This window comes from Dunckerocampus dactyliophorus, chromosome 8 (assembly GCF_027744805.1).
Source record: "Dunckerocampus dactyliophorus isolate RoL2022-P2 chromosome 8, RoL_Ddac_1.1, whole genome shotgun sequence".
NCBI lineage: Eukaryota > Metazoa > Chordata > Actinopteri > Syngnathiformes > Syngnathidae > Dunckerocampus > Dunckerocampus dactyliophorus.
In genome coordinates this window covers 9395234-9415014 of record NC_072826.1, presented here as the reverse complement: position 1 = coordinate 9415014, position 19781 = coordinate 9395234, and the positions used below count along the sequence as shown (strand labels likewise).

Here is a 19781-nt window from a genome sequence, read left to right as displayed (position 1 = left end):
CTTCACGGTTTAAATTTTGCGCCTTTACTCTTCACACACAGTTTTTCAAAAATATATTAATTAATAAATCATGCTGTTTTGGGGTGGAATGTGGGCAATTATTATTCAAAACACATGGAAATGTAAGCAAATGTTACATATTTGTTTCCCTAAACTAAGCATTTTCAAGCATAATAATGGCAATATTAACTAAAATACAAATATACGGCATTTAAAAGACACATTCAAAGATGTTGACGTAGTATTCTACACCAGCCACGAGGTGTCAGTAATATTACTGCAATGTTCTCAAATATTCACACAAGTGGCAGACTTGGTTTTATTAGGTTGAATTATCCCACAATAAGCACAATAATCCCCAATAAAAATCCCTCATGAAAAGAGAGTTACTGTTGCGGCCATGACCCACAGCAAATTGAAACTCAACTCTGGGCCCCCAAAGCAGTGGCGTAGCCAGAAATCTTTCGTTGGGGTGGCCAAAGTGAGACCATTACTCACATAGGGGTGGCAATAAATTGATACCTGAATTGTCTAGATGGCCAGTGGGGTGGCCGGAGAGAGACCAGGGGTGGCCACTGGCCACCACTGGCCACCCCGTAGCTCCACCACTGCTTTTGGACCATCTATTAAAGCAGTTAATAGCTGAGCAGTGTGCCAAGGACATGTTTCCAATACATAGTTTATGGATTCTGTGGCCCATCATGGCGATGCCGATCGGCATCCCTGTTAACTCTAGACTCCTTTCACATGCCCTCTCATGCTGCTACAGAGAGCTTCCATTATTAACAGATGTATGTGCTGAATCACGTTTCAGAATTAAAGTCAAAGTTAACATAGTGAGAAGACATGACCGGGGCCGACCTAAGTAATCATGGAAAACCTACCTACCGCTTGCAGGTCATGCAAGACGCGGTTTTATTGACAGCTCCCCCACACGGAAAATTGTGTGCTGCAGTGAAATGCGTCCAAGTGGAAACGGCGGTTAGGGTGAACTAATGTTCTGCACCACAGAGCCGCGTTTGTCAAAATTGTCCCCCAGCCGTCGGGGCCACCCCGTAGCTCCGCCACTGCCCCCGACGTCATTTCTTGTCATTTCTCGCCTCTCACTCTGCTCCCCTCGGGAATGCATTTATAGCAATGGAACATATTTATAGCAACACACACGAGCATGTCTTAAATGGCTTATTTACTCTTATTATGTCTACTATATTGGTTAATACAAGTGTAAAGGTGAATATAGGAGTGTTATTTCATATCTAGAGGGCTCTAATAATGTCAAAAAATATATATTTAAAAAGTCCTAAATAGGTTTTTATGCTCTAACTACGAAAATATTTGATTTATAAATAAGGAATACTACTTTGCGGAAATTCACATATCGTGGTCGGGTCTGCAATAGACAAAGGATTACTGCATATGCAACTATAATTTATTTTTGGAAACTTTCAACATCACATACAATTAAACCATATTTAAAAACCTTGTAACGTACACAATCCAAGAAGTCTAATTTCATATGCAAAACACATTTAAACCACACACACAATAATGCAGGCCTCTGGTGAAATTATTCAAATATCCCTCTGTGATCAATTAAATACTTTTCAACACTTCTTCCTATTTTTCTTTCCAGCTTCCAAGCAATAAGTGCAATATGCGTGCAAGTTCAGAGAGAGAACAGCTGGCTACAGAATCATTAGCGTGTATAGCTTTTATTCCCAGCATGTAGGAAATGACAAACATGTTTTCGCTGCAGACTATTTCCACATGTAATGTGTGGCGATGTGAGACACGAGGCCTCTCTGCCCTCTTGCAACGGGAAGGTTTTCTCTCTCGAATTGTATATATCGACTGATACAGTATTCTCCGCGGGGTCAATTAGTAGCCCTGAAAAGTATCCTGCATGCAAATGACAGGAAAGGAAGACTGGTGACAATTAGGGTTACACCAACATACAGCTAATACATGCCAACATACAGCTAATACATGCCAACATACAGCTAATACATGCCACATTATTATGTTTATGCTGCCTCGGTTTTCTTCACTTCTAGGCCCCCCATCTCTTTTGAGGCAGGGCTGACAACAACCGGATGTGATGTCCTGTGAAACCCTGCAAATGGCGAATCCCCCTTACAGGCATTCTTAGCTTCCTAATGTTAGCAGTTTTTCCAGTGCTTAGGACACGTCGAAAAGGGAAATACATGCTTTCACGTCAAACATAAGGATGATATGGCAAAATTCCAAAAAAGTGCAGTTTTCCTTTTAGTACTATATGATTTAGTCTTGTGGAGACAAGAATATTAAACCCCTATGGCTTGATAGATCATTAAGATACACAGAACCACTTAACTTTGATTCAAATACACTATATTACTCATTTTTACAATATCTATTACTATAATCTCATGTCATATATTTAATGGCCATGACCTGATTTCACTCATAGTATGTGCTGGCTTACAAGCATATCATGTGCATACAAGCAGCTTGCATGTGGCCCACATAAGATAATGTCATTACACAGAAGATTAAATGGCAAATGTCTATTTGTTTGTACAGAAGACAAATGGACTTTGGGTCTAAGTATTGACTGCCACTGTAATAATGTACTGTACATCACACAGTTAATATATATTGTTAAATATGGTGTGTGTGTGTGCTTGTTGGTGAAAAGGTGTCTCTTTGCTGTAAGGGTGTCACTGGTTGCACCTTGCAAAGTGAGACAAAACCACTTGACTTTCGGAAGGGGAGAAAATTGACTTAACAATGGAAGCACATTAAGCACACAGCTTGAACTGATTGATCTTATGGTTTCTTGTGTGTGTTTGTCTTCATTGTCCACTCCATTTGACATGTGAGGACATTTAGGGAACACGCACGGGCAATTCTACCCCGCCATCCTCTGGATATCTACTGTTCTGCGCTTATTCGGGCTACGATGCTTTCGCATCATTTCAAAGCTGTTCATTTCTATTGTGCAAGGTGGGTGTTGTCGTTAATAGCTGGTGGGAGGAGGAATCTCATTGATTGCTTGTGCGTGAGTAATCGTGCTGGGCCCATGCCCACCTCTTTTATCCGTGGGCTTACACTTCATTGTGTTTGGTCCACTTTTTTTGATTTGATCATATCATCATGTGCATAGTTGGCGAGTGTAACACCTTGATAAAGTGTCTATCAAATGCTCAGATGGATGAAATGAATCAGTAATCCTCAGTCATGTTGGCTGTGGATTTAAGCTTCAATTTGTAATAATTATTCCATTAGAAGCATGCCACATTGAATTCATTAACATTGATAGGAACAACCCGTGTCAGCTATAATGTTGGATTTAAATAAATAAGTGGACGAACAGGTTGTGTTGTGGGTCAGAGAGGCCGTAGGAGAAATCATTGACATTGCAAGTAAGTGCATACACACCTCAGTCTAAAAACACCCTAACAGCCAACATCAAATATGCTGTAAAAAACGTTTGACCTTCTTAGCGGCATTGTGGTCTGCACTTATTCTGGCTCGTTCATTGGCCACATGTCCCAATGTCCCTTGCATATTTAATACAAAACCCCACTTGACCTTATCCAAAGTACAGAAAGAAAGTAGCACTCCCTGTGATCCCCTCAGCCAAGTACTTTATGTGCTTTCCCGCTAGATGGTTTTGGAAAGTCACCTATATGTGATTTAGGACAGTCCTTGATGTTCTAAAGTGACAGAGCAAATCTAGGTCCCGCGTTTCCTCATGCTTTAAAAATAGGCCAAATGCCGACCTCATTGCCTGCACTGCTGTCAGACCGAATGGGAGTGGCGGAGGACAGGAGAGGAGGAGAGGAGACCAATGGATGATGAGAAAGAATGTTTTGTTTCTCCATTAAACAAAGCAGGATTTTGTTGCTTCAGCTGTGAAACTGCCGCACGTTTGCAGCATACTCATTTTGCCGATGTGCACAAATGATCAAATGATCATCTATCGGCAAAGTGCTATGAGGTCAGCTCCTGTCTATTTTTGTCGGGCTTCATTCTTTTTATCCCCACAACTACGATAGTTAGGCCAATTTTGTGAAAAATTCCATGAGATTGTTGTGTTGTTATTATTATTATTATTATTGTGACCAATCCATGGTGTACCCTGCCTCTCACCCAAAGTCAGCTGGGATAGGCTCCAGCATACCCCTGCTAGGATAAGTGGCATAGAAAATGGATGAGTGGATGGATGTATTATTATTATTATTATTATAATTATTATTATTATTATTAGATACCTTCTGCAACACTTGAAAATATTGATTTGAACATGATATTTCACATATACTGGGGAAAAAAGTAACAAAGAAAAGCAAATTCCGTAACAACAAAAGAGACGCTTAAATCATCCCAGCTTCCAGCGGGATTTCTGCAACAGGATTAAGCAAATTGCTGTGACAGTCTGACATTTGAACCCTTGGGTAGAGAGCTAGCTAGTGGAGTTACGCCGCTGATAGTTGATAGTGATGATGAGGCCCTGACAGTGCCCGTTGGTATTATTGTAAATGTTTGTCCTGCAACCAACAGTATCCCTGCAAGAGCTTGTGTCACGGTTTTTATGAGGAAGGCAGATTTAAGAGGGATTGGCGGTTAATCCTCCAGGGGTTGCTGTGCGATAACAGCTGACTTTAGTTAAAGCACCGATGCACTACACTTGTTGGAGCAAGCAATGCATTCTTTAAATGCAACTCACTTGATATGAATGTATAAAGAAGTCAGTGAGTACACATGCATTCAAATTGCTTCTATAACCCTGCAAACCCTATATATTTTTACACGTGACCTAGTAAACTAGTTTCATTTGTCAAGTGTATGTAGAGTGGGTAATAAGTTAGCAATAAGTTAATGTTTCTTCTGTGTAGAGCAGAAGATTTTGTGCAAGTGCAGCTTATGGCGTTTATCTGTTTGTTTGTTTATGTGTGTTCAAAATAACTTGAAAAGTTCTGAATAGATCTGGATGAAATGTTCAGGAATTGTCGGAAATGGGATATGGAAGACCTGATTCAATTTCGGGGGTGATCCGGATCACCGCCTGGATTCTTTAACATTGCGAGATAGGACCATTTTCGGCATTGGTGCATATAACACCACAAAAAATGGCCAGAGCACTTGGGGAAAAAAGTACAGGACAAGTTTCCAACAAGTTCTATAAAATATCAAAGAGTGATCCGAAGAATGTAAGATAATTATTTTGGTGCGAATCACAATATGGGGGGAACTATGGCGCTTGCCGGAGGTCGCCGCTCTCCGAGTGCTTCTCTAGTTATATTTACAGAGGATGGATAAATATTTATTGTGCAAATCACAGTCCTTTGGGAAGTGCTGTCCATATCTCTGAGCGGCAGTTAGAAAGAGAAATCACACAGGCACTTTAGGGTATTTTGGACAAAAATAAAAAATGCCGCAATAAAGACAAAAAGTCATTACTCTTGGCAAATATGGAAACAATTATTCAGGAAGGCATTTTGTCAAGCTTTTGAAGCAGAATATCCTGCTGCAGACTGTACTACATGAAAATAAGACAATGGGCAACATTCACATTTGAAATGCATGGCTGTGGAATAAGTGGGTAGTCTGCCTACGTGTTCCACGTTGTCTTCGGTAGAGAATATGACAATGCTTTGCTCTTGTGCACAAACAACAAACACCGTCACAAGTGGAGTCAGAACCCAAGTTGAGCGTGAGTAGCAGGACTGAAAATCCTGCAGCTTTTCCAAAAAATACATTAAATGTACATCTTTATTATACTATTTATTATCCCATAAGGAGAAATTGACTTTAAACTCTGTATACTGTTTACACAGTAGCTTTTTGCGGGATCACCAGTAAATTGTAAAAATTTGCAAGTAATTTAGATTAAAAAATGCCTATTTTTGACACACGCCTCGCTCCCTCTACTCCTCCTAATAGCTTGATGTTGATGTTCTCCGATTTCGAATCAACAACACATCAAAAATTCAGCTCCAGAACCCTGCCCCGTCTCTTGTCAATGTGCCTCACATCCTTACTTGTATAGGTACTCGCCACTAATGAATGATAATGTAAGCTAATCAAATGGAATCGGGGTCAAAGTGTAGAATATTAGTTTCACTTTTGCGTCTCACATCAATGGCGCATTCAAGGATTGCTGAACAAAGTGCGAAATTCAACGCTCGACAAAAAGACATTATCAGTGAAGTACAAAGACTATCCTCATGTATGCTGTACATTTCGCTTGTATTAAGTATTTCTAAATTATTCCCAATTTAGGGTGAGTGAGATGTTTTGTCTGCGAGAAAAACGGTTTATAAAAAAAAAAAAAATTGCCGAGCCGTGATTGCTGAATGGCGAAGGTGCGGGGATCCGCTGTACTGTATATTGTGTTGCACACGACACAGCAGAAGGCACCATACATGCAGGAATGCAGGGAGAGATACAGTATCAGAGTGAAGGGGAGCTCAAACAGTGACCACAGGTGCTGAGGTTGGAAGTGTTTGATCATTTGCAAGGGCACCTTGTCAGTAGTCAGGAAGCCAACCAGCAGCTCTTCAACAACTAGTTTCAATTTCCTTTTTGTCTGGAGCAACCGGGACTCTGAAATGCCAAAGTTGTTTCAGACAAAGTTACTGTCGCCGCTAGAGGTGTAACAGTACAGGTATTCGTAATGGGGATTTTCGATATGGAACCTTCGGTTCGTTACAGAGGCGTACCAAATTCCCACGATACACATATCATTGAGATTAATTTTGCCTCGGTTTGCGCACATTTTCTGGTTAGCATAGAATATGACTCGCGTCTTGTCGTGTTGTTAATACAGTGCAAGTCCAACTGTGTTCTTAGTTTTAACGTCAAATGTCTTGTTAGCATCCTATTAACTAGTCGCCCGTCTGTGATGTCATCAGAGGTTGACTCTCAAAAATGTTAACACTAAACACATTTTTATAGTTAGTTCTACATGCATATAAATGATGCATGAAAGGGATAAATGAACATGTTATGTTTAAGGTTACGTTTACCTTCAGTGAAGATGTGAGTTGCTCCCAAACACATAATGTGGCAGCGAAATTAACACAGACACCACCTTCGTGTTTTGTCACGAGTTATTTCTTGAATTCAGTAGTGTTTCTCACCTTCTTTATCAAATGGTGGCAACTTTCTTTGGCTCCATTTTGGGTTATTGACAAACGATTGAATTCAAGAACTAACCCACGGCAAAACAAGAAGGTGGTGTCCGTGTTTGACCTCGCCGCCACATCGTGTCTTTAGAAACCGTCACGTCACAAATCACATCTTCAGCAAAGGTAAATGTTAATTTATCCCTTTCATTCATCATTTATGTGTATTTATATGCATTTCAAATTGTTTTATGCATGCATAGCTATAATTGCAGAACTATAAAACATGTATTGTGTTTACATTTTCTTTATTTCTTACAGGAAAAACTGACACTAACACTCGGTTAGTGCCCGTTTTGGTCTGAGCTGGAACTTCTGGAACAAATTAATGATGCTAACCAAGGTTCCACTATTCTGTTCAACTTAGATGTCACAACATTCAGTAAAAATAAAAAGGCATTGTTTTTGGACAAAATGGGTTTTACTTTTTTGTAAACCCGGAAACATAAGTATTGGCACCGTTTCAAAAGTGGCGACTGGGCACCGGTATTGGATGATATGTAAACGATACCCGACTCTTCTGTGAAGTATAATACTGCAGCATCCAGAACTAAGGCACAGCAAAAGGGTAACCTAATATTAGCACGTGTGACTGGCATTTCTAGCAGTGGATGCTATCAAAGTAAAATGACACAGTAATGACAAAATGATGAGCAGGTACTAAAAATAAAACCTGGAAAAGTAGAAAGTCAGAGTAGCTACCATGCATTGAAAAAGTGGCATTAGCACTCCTTTTTAAGACATTATCCTCTTTGGTCATTTTTAAAATGTCAACCATATCATTATTTTGCAAGTGGAAAGTAGTTGGACAGGTAGTGCTTTAAATACCCATTTCTCTAATGAGGCAGTAATCTTTCCTCCGCGTGATGTCCTAATGCTGCGTATCAGCTGTGGCCCCAGTAGCCAGCGCCTTCAGGTCACAGAGAGGTCACACTGAGGCTCATTCATCTCATTGCAAAAGTCGACAAGTGCGGCTCTCGGCCTGTGAGTCAACTCCATTCAGCTCATGAGGAAGAGTCATTATGAAGTGACGTACCATGTTAGTGTCAGATTGCGTCAGATCAGTGGAATAAACGGGATGTTTGCCAGTATTCATTGCTATATGTAGCTTAGTTGCCGACAGGATGACTTTGAACACTTTCTAATAATGTGAAGCATTATTAGAGTTATTATTAGAAGTCACCTCAAGCATTTATTATGGAGACTTAATATCATTTGTTCATGTTTTTATCTTCCTGCGAAAAACACTTCCGTTTCGTGCTATTTAATTATGAACTGTCTCACGCTGAGGGTATGAATTTACTCTAGACATTTACTATGCACATAAAATTGAACAAGAGGACTGCTTATGTAATGCATGCAAATTACCAGTTTTTGAATCGAGCGCACCAGGCGTATAAACGGCTCAAAAACTACGCAAGTCGCAGCACAATTTATATGGCGGCACCAGCGTTGTCTGTCGCATGCAGCTGTGTGCCAGCCGTGTGGTCTGAGGAGTTTCCTGCAGCGAAAAAGCTAATTAGCATGTTTCTACCTTTTACCCTGCTCAACGGCTCAACCATGTCAGCATTTTAATGACAGGATCTGTTATGACTTGATTGAAAAAAAACTCACATTGGAGCCGATTGTACCGACATAAAGAGCCAGTAATTATAATTGAATAAATACGAAGGCTTGTCTGTTTACCGTATATTTTAAAGGGATGTGCACCCTAGTGTTAAAACAGATGGCAAAATAGTGTATTTGGATGTATTAATGGTAAGTTTTGTTGTGAATCAAAAGTAGAAAGTTGTTTTTTCCTGTACCATCTGGTTTTCAATAACAAGTGTGGTCCAATTGAGTGTAAATGATATACTACAGCGGTTAACATCCAGATGCTCTCTCCTCATGGTGGCATTTAGAGGACACAAGCAGCAGGGCTCACTGCTCTAAGAGGGCCGACAAAGATTTGTATTTATGCTGAAATGTTACACATCTACATACATTTTGAATCGGTGCCCGCAGAAACTTGCATGGCCCTAATTTTGACAGGCAGCTGTGATTATCTCTGCCTAGGGCTGCGTGAGTGACGCATTGCAGGCCTGATTGCATCTTCCCTCCGTGGCTGAAAGCCAGAAAAATTTGCTTGTGAAGGAACATTTCTTCTGCGTATCTGGAGAGTCATCCACCCCAACGACAAGATTCTGTTGTTTCATTGAGCGTGCAAAATGCAATATTTGGTTTCTTGTTTGGTTTGTTTCCACATTAATCATTGCATTTTTTTTTATCAATCATATTATAGATATGTACAGATACATTAGAAAAAGGAGATCACACGCTTAGTAGTACAAAGACAAGATACGCCTGGGGTTTGTATGCATCATGTAAAATGCCAGGGGATTAGCATTAGCATTGGCCTTTTTTTAAGTTATATCCCTCAGGGTTTTGGCAATATAAATATAACTAGAGTGTTGTTATTTCTGTCTACTACATGCGGAAACTACAAACAAATACAAAATAAGACCTGTCGCTCAGTCATCTGTCTTCAAGCACACGTCACTGCACAATGAATAATTCTAATTGTTTAGTATAGAAAAGCGATAAATATTGCTATTGCACCAGTGTGTGTGCACGCTTTGGTGTTTAGAAAAGCGCTGTATAAATCCAATTCGTTATTATTATTATCGTTGTCCCTCGCCACTTCACGGTTCGAGTTTCGCATCTTCACTATATCACGGTTTTTCAAAATAGACAAATTAATAAATTATCGCAGTTTCATGGCTGACGGCCTAGTATTAGCAAACAAATATGCATTTTTTTTTAGCACATTTGACTTATCATTGGCCTATATTAAGCATTTTCATGCATAAATATGGCGAAATGAACATGGCATTCACAAGATGCATTTAAAGACGTGAGATGTCGTATTCTACACTAGTCACTACTTTGATGAGACATTAGCCACCCCAGGAAGTACGCTGTCTAGAAAAAAACAACAAGGATCTCTCTGCTAACGTGAGTTTGTGTTATGTCTTATTTTCTGTCGTTATGCCTACTATATTGGGTAACGCCAGTGTAAAAGATGCCTTTTCCAAAGTTGGAACACACAATTGTAAGATATACAATTAAGATTCCGGGGTGAAGCCCAACTCCTGATTGATAAATTAACTGATGAATAAGAGTGTCTGGATTCATTCATTCATTCATTCATTTTCTATGCCGCTTAATCCTCATTAGGGTCGTGGGGGTATGCCGCAGCCTATCCCAGCTGACCTTGGGTGGGGTACATCCTGGACTGTTCGCCAGCCAATCGACGGGCACATATAGACAAATAACCATTCACACTCACATTCATACCTATGGACAATTTTTTGGGAATGTGGGAGGAAACCGGAAGATTTACCCCCCCCAGTGGGATATATATATATATATATATATATATACTGTGTATATATATATATATATGCCAAAAAAAGTATATATATAATATGTGCTTTGTGTTATTATTGGTTGTTGGTTTCATTATCATTTTTGCAGTTTTTTAAATTTCATTTTGTTTCTGCAGTGATGCAATAACAAATGAGCCACGGGCCTCAGATGGCCCCTGAGTCGCACTTTGGGCATCTCCACTTTGGGCATCCCCACACCCCTGCTTTTGTGGCTCTTGGTCAGGGTTGGACTTGTGACGTCGGCTTCATGAGCAAACCACAACTATCTGGCTTGTTGGCTTTGTGTAGTGAGCGAGCGATGCAGATTGAGGACAGAGAGGGGCTGATTTTTTTGGAGGTGCAGGTCTACGGAGTCATATTTGTGGCTTAAATTTGAGGTAGAAAAGGCAGATTTTGAGTCTTATTAACGTGCAATAATTACTGTTCCTTATCAATGTGCAATAATTACTGCTCTGTGCGCAGGCACATCGCTGCATGCGCTCTGTCACTCCCTTCCTCTCGAGTCGGTGTATGAGGCAAGCCTGTGTACTAGTGTACCTCCGGCCGGGTTTTGGGGACTGGGCTCCTTGCTGGGGCTTGCGGGTTTGCTGCCAGGATAGCGGTGAGGCGTACGGGCGTGTTCAGTGCACAAAATGCGTGCCTGTTGTTCGCTCTCCGGGAGGTGAGGGCCGTGATGTGATAATCCTTTTTTTTTTTAAATGTTCTCGCGATTGACCGTCAAAGTGATAATACTTTTTTTTTTTAAATGTTCTCGCGATTGACCGTCAAAGTCCCAAAGATCAACTAGTAGCTCACTATTGAAGGGTTGGCGACCCCTGGTGTAGAGATTAACCTTAACCAAAGCAAGCAGTCGTGTCTCGCCTTTTTTATTTTGCTGTGCGCCCTTCCCCCAGCCTTCACTGTTTCTCCAAGAGTATCCCTGAGCTGGATTTATGTCTCCATGGCAATTTATACAGTTCTCTTTAGCAAGGTCACCTTCCAAAGAGTACTAAAAGTCACCCAGTGGAATTAGTAACATCCCTCGCACTTAGGTAGTTCCATTTCAAGAGACAGGGAGAAGGAAAAGAAGATGTGTGTTTGTGTTTGTGTTTGTGTTTGTGTGTGTGTGTGTGTGTGTGCGCGTGCTTGGATACGAGGAAAACTGATGCCAAACGAGATGAAAGAGGAGCATAGAAAGCAGAAGAAGGAGAGCAAGGCGCGGGGGAGGGGTGTATAATAAACAGCACTGGCTGCTATTCGGATGAAGAAAAGCTAAATGTCCAGTACATGTGAAGCTTCCGCACGCCGTCACACTACATCATTTCACTTGTGTCTGCCAAGCCAAACTAAATCCATCCTTCTCACTTAAGTTCAGACACTTTCAACTCCTCCTGGCTGCGGTCCTGGCCAGCATCACCCCGCCCCCCCACAGTCTGATGGGGGTCGCCTTCTTTGCGCCACATCAATATTTTAGCGCTCCGACTCCTGGGGGGAGGAACACGGCCCACTCAGAACCCAGGGGGAGGTGCTGATGGAGAGGCCTTGCGGGAGGAAGACAAGCTGTGTACAGACAGTTACGAGGGAGGGAAGGACAGTTATTGACTGGACACACTGAAATGGGAGGCTGGATATGATGGAGAAAAGTCAACAGAAAACGACAATGAAGGAAGCACCATAGTGGGTAAGTAAAAGATGGCTGGGTGTTTTACGTGTGGATTTATCGCAGCAGGGTTTGTGGGAATGGTAAAATGTAAATATGCATATTTGGCAGAAACACTCACTGAGGTAGAGCTGCGCTGACAAACTGTTGCTGCGACTGCAACCGTCCTCACAATCAGGGATCATCGGGGACGACACCATGACAAAGAGGGCTGAGGGCAAAATAAAAATTTCATCCACATCATTTGCATGAATGTCATATACTGTAATTATAACACTTTGGGACTTTTCATGATTTCTTTGAACTGTTCTTTTTCCTTTTGAAACTCCCAGCTGCAGTCAATCATGATCACTAAGACGATGTTAATGGCTTTGTCAAATGAACATTCAGCAATACGATCAATATATTTGTATGTATGAGCCTCTAAGTAGAATTTTCATTTTAAACTACAAAATCAAACTTGTGCACCCTATTCTTGTTTTTAAAAGTTATTAAAGATGTCTGTTAATCATTCCGCCATGAAAAAAGAACAATTTGAATAGCTTATTAAAAGGCCATAATTAACGGGACGGTAGGCAACTCCAGCCATCCATCCATCCATTTTCTATACCGCTTCTCCTCTTTAGGGTCGCGGGGGCATGCTGGAGCCTATACCAGCTGACTTCGGGCGACAGGCGGGGTACACCCTGGTATGCAACTCGCTCCAAATAAAATTTTTTCAAACACAAAATATAACACCAACAACAACATCGTTCTTATGTGTTGCCAGTAGTGGTTTAAAAAAAAAGATTGTACAAAAAAAAAGCATATTTTTCACAATTACGAATTAAACTGCATAAAAAACGTACATTTTCTTTCCGCCCGAATAAAATAACCGGCGTTCATGGCTGTCACTCACTGTTGTACATGCATGTATACACGTACACGTCCGTAGCGCTTGCATACACAAAAGCAGTGTTAGAGAACCGACCAACAATTCGGAGTCATACCTTACGTTAGTAGCTAAACTTTGCCAAACTGCTAGAATTAGCATTTGCACATGCTTGTGTTACGTCGGCACAGCATACATACTCAAAGCATTAAAGGCAGTGTGTAATACTGGCAGTACATTTGAATGTTGGCGCCAGCTGGAGGAACCCGCTGCATGCAGTCCCTTTAAAGCAGGGGTGTCAAACTCGTGCCATGGAGGGCCGAGACACTGCAGGTTTTCTTTCCAGCCAGTCACTAAAGCAGGTGATTTTAATGATCAACACCTTCAGTTTGAGGGAAGGAGCTCATCAATTAAATCACCTGCTGAAGAAACTGGTTGGAGAGAAAACCTGCAGCGTCTCGGCCCTCCAGGGCACGCGTTTGACACCCCTGCTTTAAAGGAAAATACTTTTTATGGAATTTTGCCCATTGTCCAAAATCCTTATGTGAGACATGAACACATACTGTATGTCTTTCTCTTTTGTCTGTGTTCAAATGATATAAAAAGAGATAAAAAGAGACAGTTCGAGGTGTCTCTTTTACTGCACGTAATGGGATCCACCTATGCCGCCTACAACGCCACCTCCAAAAAACGCACCTCCAAAAAACTCCAGAAACGTTTTATGGTTTTGTATACAAAACAGGAACGAAGCAAGAGGTCTTGTGAACAGTAAATTCAGGGCCACATTTGTGTAAATACAATGTAATGTTGTGATAAGTGTGCCGCAGCAAAAACTTTTAGGAGGCAAAAAGTGGAGCAAGAAGTAGAGCGGCGAAAAGTGGCACAGATAGCAAAGCTGAACTAAACCAAGTGTCTGGCAGTATTCCTCTAGAGTCAGCGTCAGCTGCCCGGAATGATGACCAGGAAGATATCTGTACAAGATAAGGATGTGCAATTACAGTCTCTTACCACTGACAGAATAAGAGGATGCTATGTGATGTCTGAGCCGGGGGTTATGTCCTCTAGGACTAAACCAGAGAATCTTCAGTGCTTTCCAAAGACAGTGTCCTTTTATATCATATTAGGTGCTTGCATGTTCTGAGTGGAAGCCTCACCAAGCTCTCCAGCACTCCATTACTGAAAGGATAGAAAAAGCAAGATAATGGGTTAAATCCTATACATCCTAAATGGATTATGGTGACACGACTTCCTTTGGGTGGATATGAGGTGGATATGATTGCTGTGTTGGAGCGTATAGTGCAGTATTCACTCTAGCTGTATGGCATTTATACATGGAGTAAAGGTTCCCTATTATGCAAAATATACTTTTTAATTATATTATAACAGTCTATGTGTCCCGAGACAACCAAACCACCACCAAAATCCCCCTCCCTTGTTTCCCTTGCACCTCCTACGAGAGAAGAGGCGTGTAAACAGTCAGTTTTGAAGTTCCAGGTTTTCATGACGTCATGAATGAAAAGCGTTCTTCCTTGTGAACATGATACGGCCTCCGACCCACCCCTTGTTAGATGAACCCGCCCCGTCCCACCATTTCAGATTTGTAAAAAAAAAATAAAAAAATACGAAAAAGAAAAAGCAGGCTTCGCTACACCTCCTAAAATAAATCCTAGAGCTCTGCCATCAATCCATTTTTATTCTTTTTTTAAATAGTAGTATTTTTTTTTTTTTACAGTTTTATTACGTGGCCTGTCTTCAGCAAATAGGCGAACCTAGCATGATGTTGCTGTTAAAATTAGGGATGGAGCCGATCCAGTATCGATATCGAGTGCCGATACGAAATTTGCCGATGCCAACTGCGGAGAAATCCGATCCAGCCGGAATCCCCACTGGCTATCTGTTAGCTGGCTACAAAATGTAATGGAGCGCAATGTAGCTATCACTGCTAAACTATGTTCTTCCAGAGTGCAGAGCCACTCTTTTATGTTACTAATCCTCGCCTGCAAGATGGCAAATAAAAACTAAATTCCTAACAAGTATCATCATCCCTGGAGGAGGACGAAGAATTGCTAAGTTAGCCAGAGAAGCCATGCTAACCACAAAGCTATCTTAAATGTAAAGCTGTGAAAACGGAAGAATAAGTGCTTAGTACACTTTAACATGAATCTTTCTTGAACCACGTTACAGTAGAGAGTAACCAGCTAGGAATTATGAACATCTATGATTTCTTCGTAATTCCAGTGTATAAGCCGCTGCTTTTTTCTTAAACTTTGAACCCTGATGGTTATACAAAGGTGCGGCTAATTTATGGCTAAATTCTAATCTCGTGACATCTCCTCCATCAATCTATTTTCTATGGCGCTCATCCTCACTAGGGTCGCGGGGCTATGGTGGAGCCTATCCCAGCTGACTTTGGGCGAGAGGCGGGGTACACCCTGGACAGGTCGCCAGCCAATCGCAGTCGTGACGTCTCCTTTACTTCAGAACTACTACTAATTCTTTAAATACTGTGCTGCTCGCGAGTCAGTGAGGAAACTGTAGCCTTTTGATCTAAATCTGCTGCAGAATGGGGTGCAACACAAGCGTGTGCTAATGACCACTGTGTGATATTACGACCAATGCTGCTATAGCAATTGATATGTAAAACTGTCCAATGATTGCATGAACAGTGACTAAAAAGCCAGCCAATGATGACAAATTGGTCAGACCATGCAATAAGGCAGGGAAATATGTCACATGGCAGCACAAGAATATATGCCAGAGGTAATGATTTTCAAGCACTTGTAAAGCTGCACGCTTGTAGTAGGTTTTAAAAAGTTTACATTTCCTGGGAAAATGGGAAAAATAAATGTCCCCAACTTTACAGCACCACACAAACTACGGCGAATACTGTAGGCAGTAAAATAGGGGCAATATATTTTTAAAAAATAGGAGAAATCAGCCAGGGAGAGAGAGTAGGCTCATACAAATGTTAGTGTTTAACTTCCTGTGTTACTTAGGCCCCTGATAATTAGCACTACCACAATAAGAATAATGTTTATGCAATTCCCATGTAGAATTCTGTTTACATTCTGTCTTTTTACAAAAATAACAGCTGTCAGCGGTGACTATGGGATGACTGTGAATAAACAGGCAAACAACAATATTGATGCGAGCCCAGCGGTACCCGTAACCAATAATGATGAAAAAGAAGGAAATCTTATTTTAAATTTCATTTCTTGTCTGGAGCAGCTCCCCTGGGTTCCAGTTCAAACAGTCCCAAAAAAAGACTGTCATGAAGTGAATTTCAGAACACAAAAACATTGCCCTTTCAAGGATCAATGCGGTATTGACAGCACTGAGCCTTGGCTTTGCACCACACCGGCTGAGTGAATTGTCAAGGTCTTTCTGTTTAAGTGTCTTGTGTTGATTGACTACACATCTGAAAGTACCTTAGGACATCATATTCATTCTACATATATTGTAGAGCAGCCAAACATCTCACTTTGTCACGGCTACCGTTACTGTTCATGCCAACAAAATACGCAAAACATGATGTTCTGATGGCCGCACGGTGGTCTTGTGGTTAGCATTTTGGCCACACAGTCACAGTCAAGAGATCGGGAAAACCTGGGTTCTAATCTTCGTTGGCAATCATCCGTTGGGCATTTCTGTGTGGAGTTTGCGTGTCTCCGTGCGTGCGTGGGTTTTCTCCGGGTACTCTGGTTCGGTTAATTGTTGTCCATAGGTATGAATGTGAGTGTGAATGGTTGTTTGTCTATATGTGCCCTGCGATTGGCTGGCGACCAGTCCAGAGTGTACCCCGCCTGTCGCCCGAAGTCTGCTGGGATAGGCTCCAGCATACCCGCGACCCTAATGAGGATAAGCGGCATAGAAAATGGATGGATGGATGATGTTCTGATACTGATTGCAACTCAAGTGAATGTATATTAGGACTATGACCGTTTGCTCACCACTCATGTTCTGTTAGCGCACGGATCAACATTTCTTGCGGTGTTTGTTGAAATCGTGCAACACAAAGCTGTTAATGCACAATGGAGACTCCAAACTCCCTTTTGGAAGGGGCATTCGTTGCTTCTCTGCAAGTACAAGGAAACAAAATTGCTTCTTTGCAGTGCTGAAAGCTTGATCAAATTGATTTATACTCCTATATCCTAGCGCAGTCATTCGACAGCAGTAGATTTTAGGTTTTTAGAATGCATTAAGAGGCAAAATAGACATTAGACAGTTGAATGAACCTAGCAGTAAACCTGTGCTGTATAATTTATCTGAATTGAGCTGTGAAAATTTGTCTCAATGCAATGTTGATTTTGGTCTTGTTGATTACACTGACGGTACAATACTGCTCTAGTATATTAAGCCTCATTATTGCTTCACTCTCTTGATAACACACACTTTCAATTGCGGCAGCAGGCAACCAATTACACTTTAGGCTGCAGCGGGGTCCCAGGGGTTTTGCTTGTTTCATTTGATGTGTTGAAGACACTCTCATATAAAAAGAGACTGTTGATATTAATATCGACTTGGGGAGTCAAGGCAACTGGACACTTCTTTATTGAAAATGTTTCACCTTTTGTCCAAAAGGCATCTTCAATTCAACATGTTTAAGTGTGGAGTCTCCCTATTTACTGTACTGTATGTCTGTGGTGGGTGTGTCTCTTGGTCACAATAGGGTTGTTGTTGTGGTTGTTGCTGGGCGTGGCTGGTGAATGACCGTCCTGCATAACAATAGATTGTTCGCCTGTCTGGTGTCAAAACAGCTTGTCAGTGGCCACACTTCCAGTGGAATGAGACGACCTTGGGGAGAGATGTTGGGACACTTAAAAGTAGACGAACAGTGACGGCACAAACCTCCTCTGTTGAGAGAGGGCCTTTCACACCTCTTTCAAACCAGCAGTCCTCCCGATCCAGGATTTGGACATCGCTAACAGTTTGTTAGCTCGTCTTGTAGAGACGCAAAGGAACAGCTGACACTGGGCCCGAAGAAATTGCCCTCCTATTATATGCCATGCGTTTGTGTAGGGGTTTCTTGGTCTTTCCAATGTAGGAGTCATTGCACTCAATACACTGCACTGCAAAAAGAACATTGCTGAATGAAGTATTTTGAATATTGAACAAACAAAACACTTCGATAAAATGGTAAAATGCAGTACATTTCTTCTCTTAATGTTGTTGTGACATCTTTTTTTAAGTGTGACTTCGTAATAGTGTGGATTTTAATGCATATAAATTGTAAAATACAGAGCCTACCAGCCTTGGTGGCACTGATAAAGGACCTTTGTTGTTTTTCTTCCTTTGACAATCTAACTTCACTTAGTAACATCAAAAGTTATATAAGTGGTGAAAAAAAATGCTGCCGGTTAACAAAGTGCCTTACAACCTACCTTCAGAAGAAAATTGCACACTCCAATCCGTGTTATGTAATTAAAAGTGCTGATGTACAGCTGGCATATCTCAAGTCGGTAATTGACTTGTACAAATTAAGATGACATCAAACATGGCTTTTTTTTCCCCAACACAATAGGACATTGAGCGGAAATTAAAATGACTAAGCTATAAAAAGCCTTATTCAAATTGTGTACAAAAGCGGTAGAGAATGGATGAATACAGTAGTTGTACACACTATTGTGTTTAGTTTGATTACTAAAGATGTTTTATTTTGTGTGTGTTGCAGGATTTATTCCTCTTTGACCTAACTCTTCTCTGACCTGGGCAGCAGACTAATAAGGTATGGTGTGTTTGCACCTTTGGGAAGTGATATCCAATCTACATTATTATTCTTTTCTTCACTTTTTCATTGTGAATGGGACCATGCAAATGACAGTGTGGGCGGCTCAGCGTTGGAGCAGGATATGAGATACAGTAAGGAGGATTAGCTCATTGACCACAGGGAGAAGGCTCATCTTGACCTTGTTTTGTGTAGATTGAACTAGCATGGAACCTAAAGGCTTTCGACTCATCACCACACTGAATATGCTAGTATGTACAAACGCTGTGGCAGGCACAACTTGTCCTTTGTTCAGGCTAATAAATCTCTCAGGACTTTTATGTACAGAGGCAAAAAGGACTGATCGGAAACAAAATGTCAGCATATCTGATGATAAATATTTTGAATTCAATATAAGCTCAGTACTTGTGGCATGGATGAAAGGGCATTTTTTGCTATGCAGCGTGGCGTGCACATTGTAGCCTGGAGAGGGGTAAATGCTGGCACAACATAGTTTGCAATGTTCGACATCATGAGTGTCCTCTGTGTTCTGTCCTCAGTGCTCATCATTTCACAGCAGATTTACATTCTCACTCCGGAAGCACAAGGGTGTGCTTGAGCCATCATGGCAGCAACTAGCATTTGGTTTCAATTCATTGGCATGTCATTTCATTTGTAGTTTCTCAATCCAGTTGTTTAATTTTTAAAATGTCATCAAATGAAAGTACAGTGAAACCTTGGTTAGCGTCATTAGCCTGTTCCAGAAGGTTCGACTCAAACCAAAACATACTCTAACCAAATAAATGTTTCCCATAAGAAAGAATGTAAATCCAATGAATTCTTTCCAGAAAGCCGAAAATGTTACAACAAAAAACGTTTTTAGATTTCTACAATTATAGTTTTACACGCATCATTGCATCTGAATGGGTTGCTAACGAAGGCGATACCACCCAAACAACATCACTGG

At 41.1% G+C, this 19781-nt stretch overlaps 1 protein-coding gene across 8 annotated transcripts in view; it reads left to right on the top strand.

The window, feature by feature from the left end:
- The window catches only part of dlgap4b (discs, large (Drosophila) homolog-associated protein 4b), a 143029-nt gene that overhangs the window by 34540 nt on the left and 88708 nt on the right, over positions 1 to 19781 (top strand). For 6 of the 8 annotated variants that reach the window (XM_054783330.1, XM_054783327.1, XM_054783328.1 and 3 more), the window contains one exon: positions 18782 to 18835. The exons of 1 other annotated variant lie outside the window; for it this stretch is intronic. The gene's annotated coding sequence lies outside the window, so the exon portion shown is untranslated. Of the gene's footprint in view, positions 1 to 10832; positions 12261 to 18781; positions 18836 to 19781 lie in introns of those variants that run through there. One more of the 8 variants, XM_054783323.1, reaches the window with a different exon arrangement.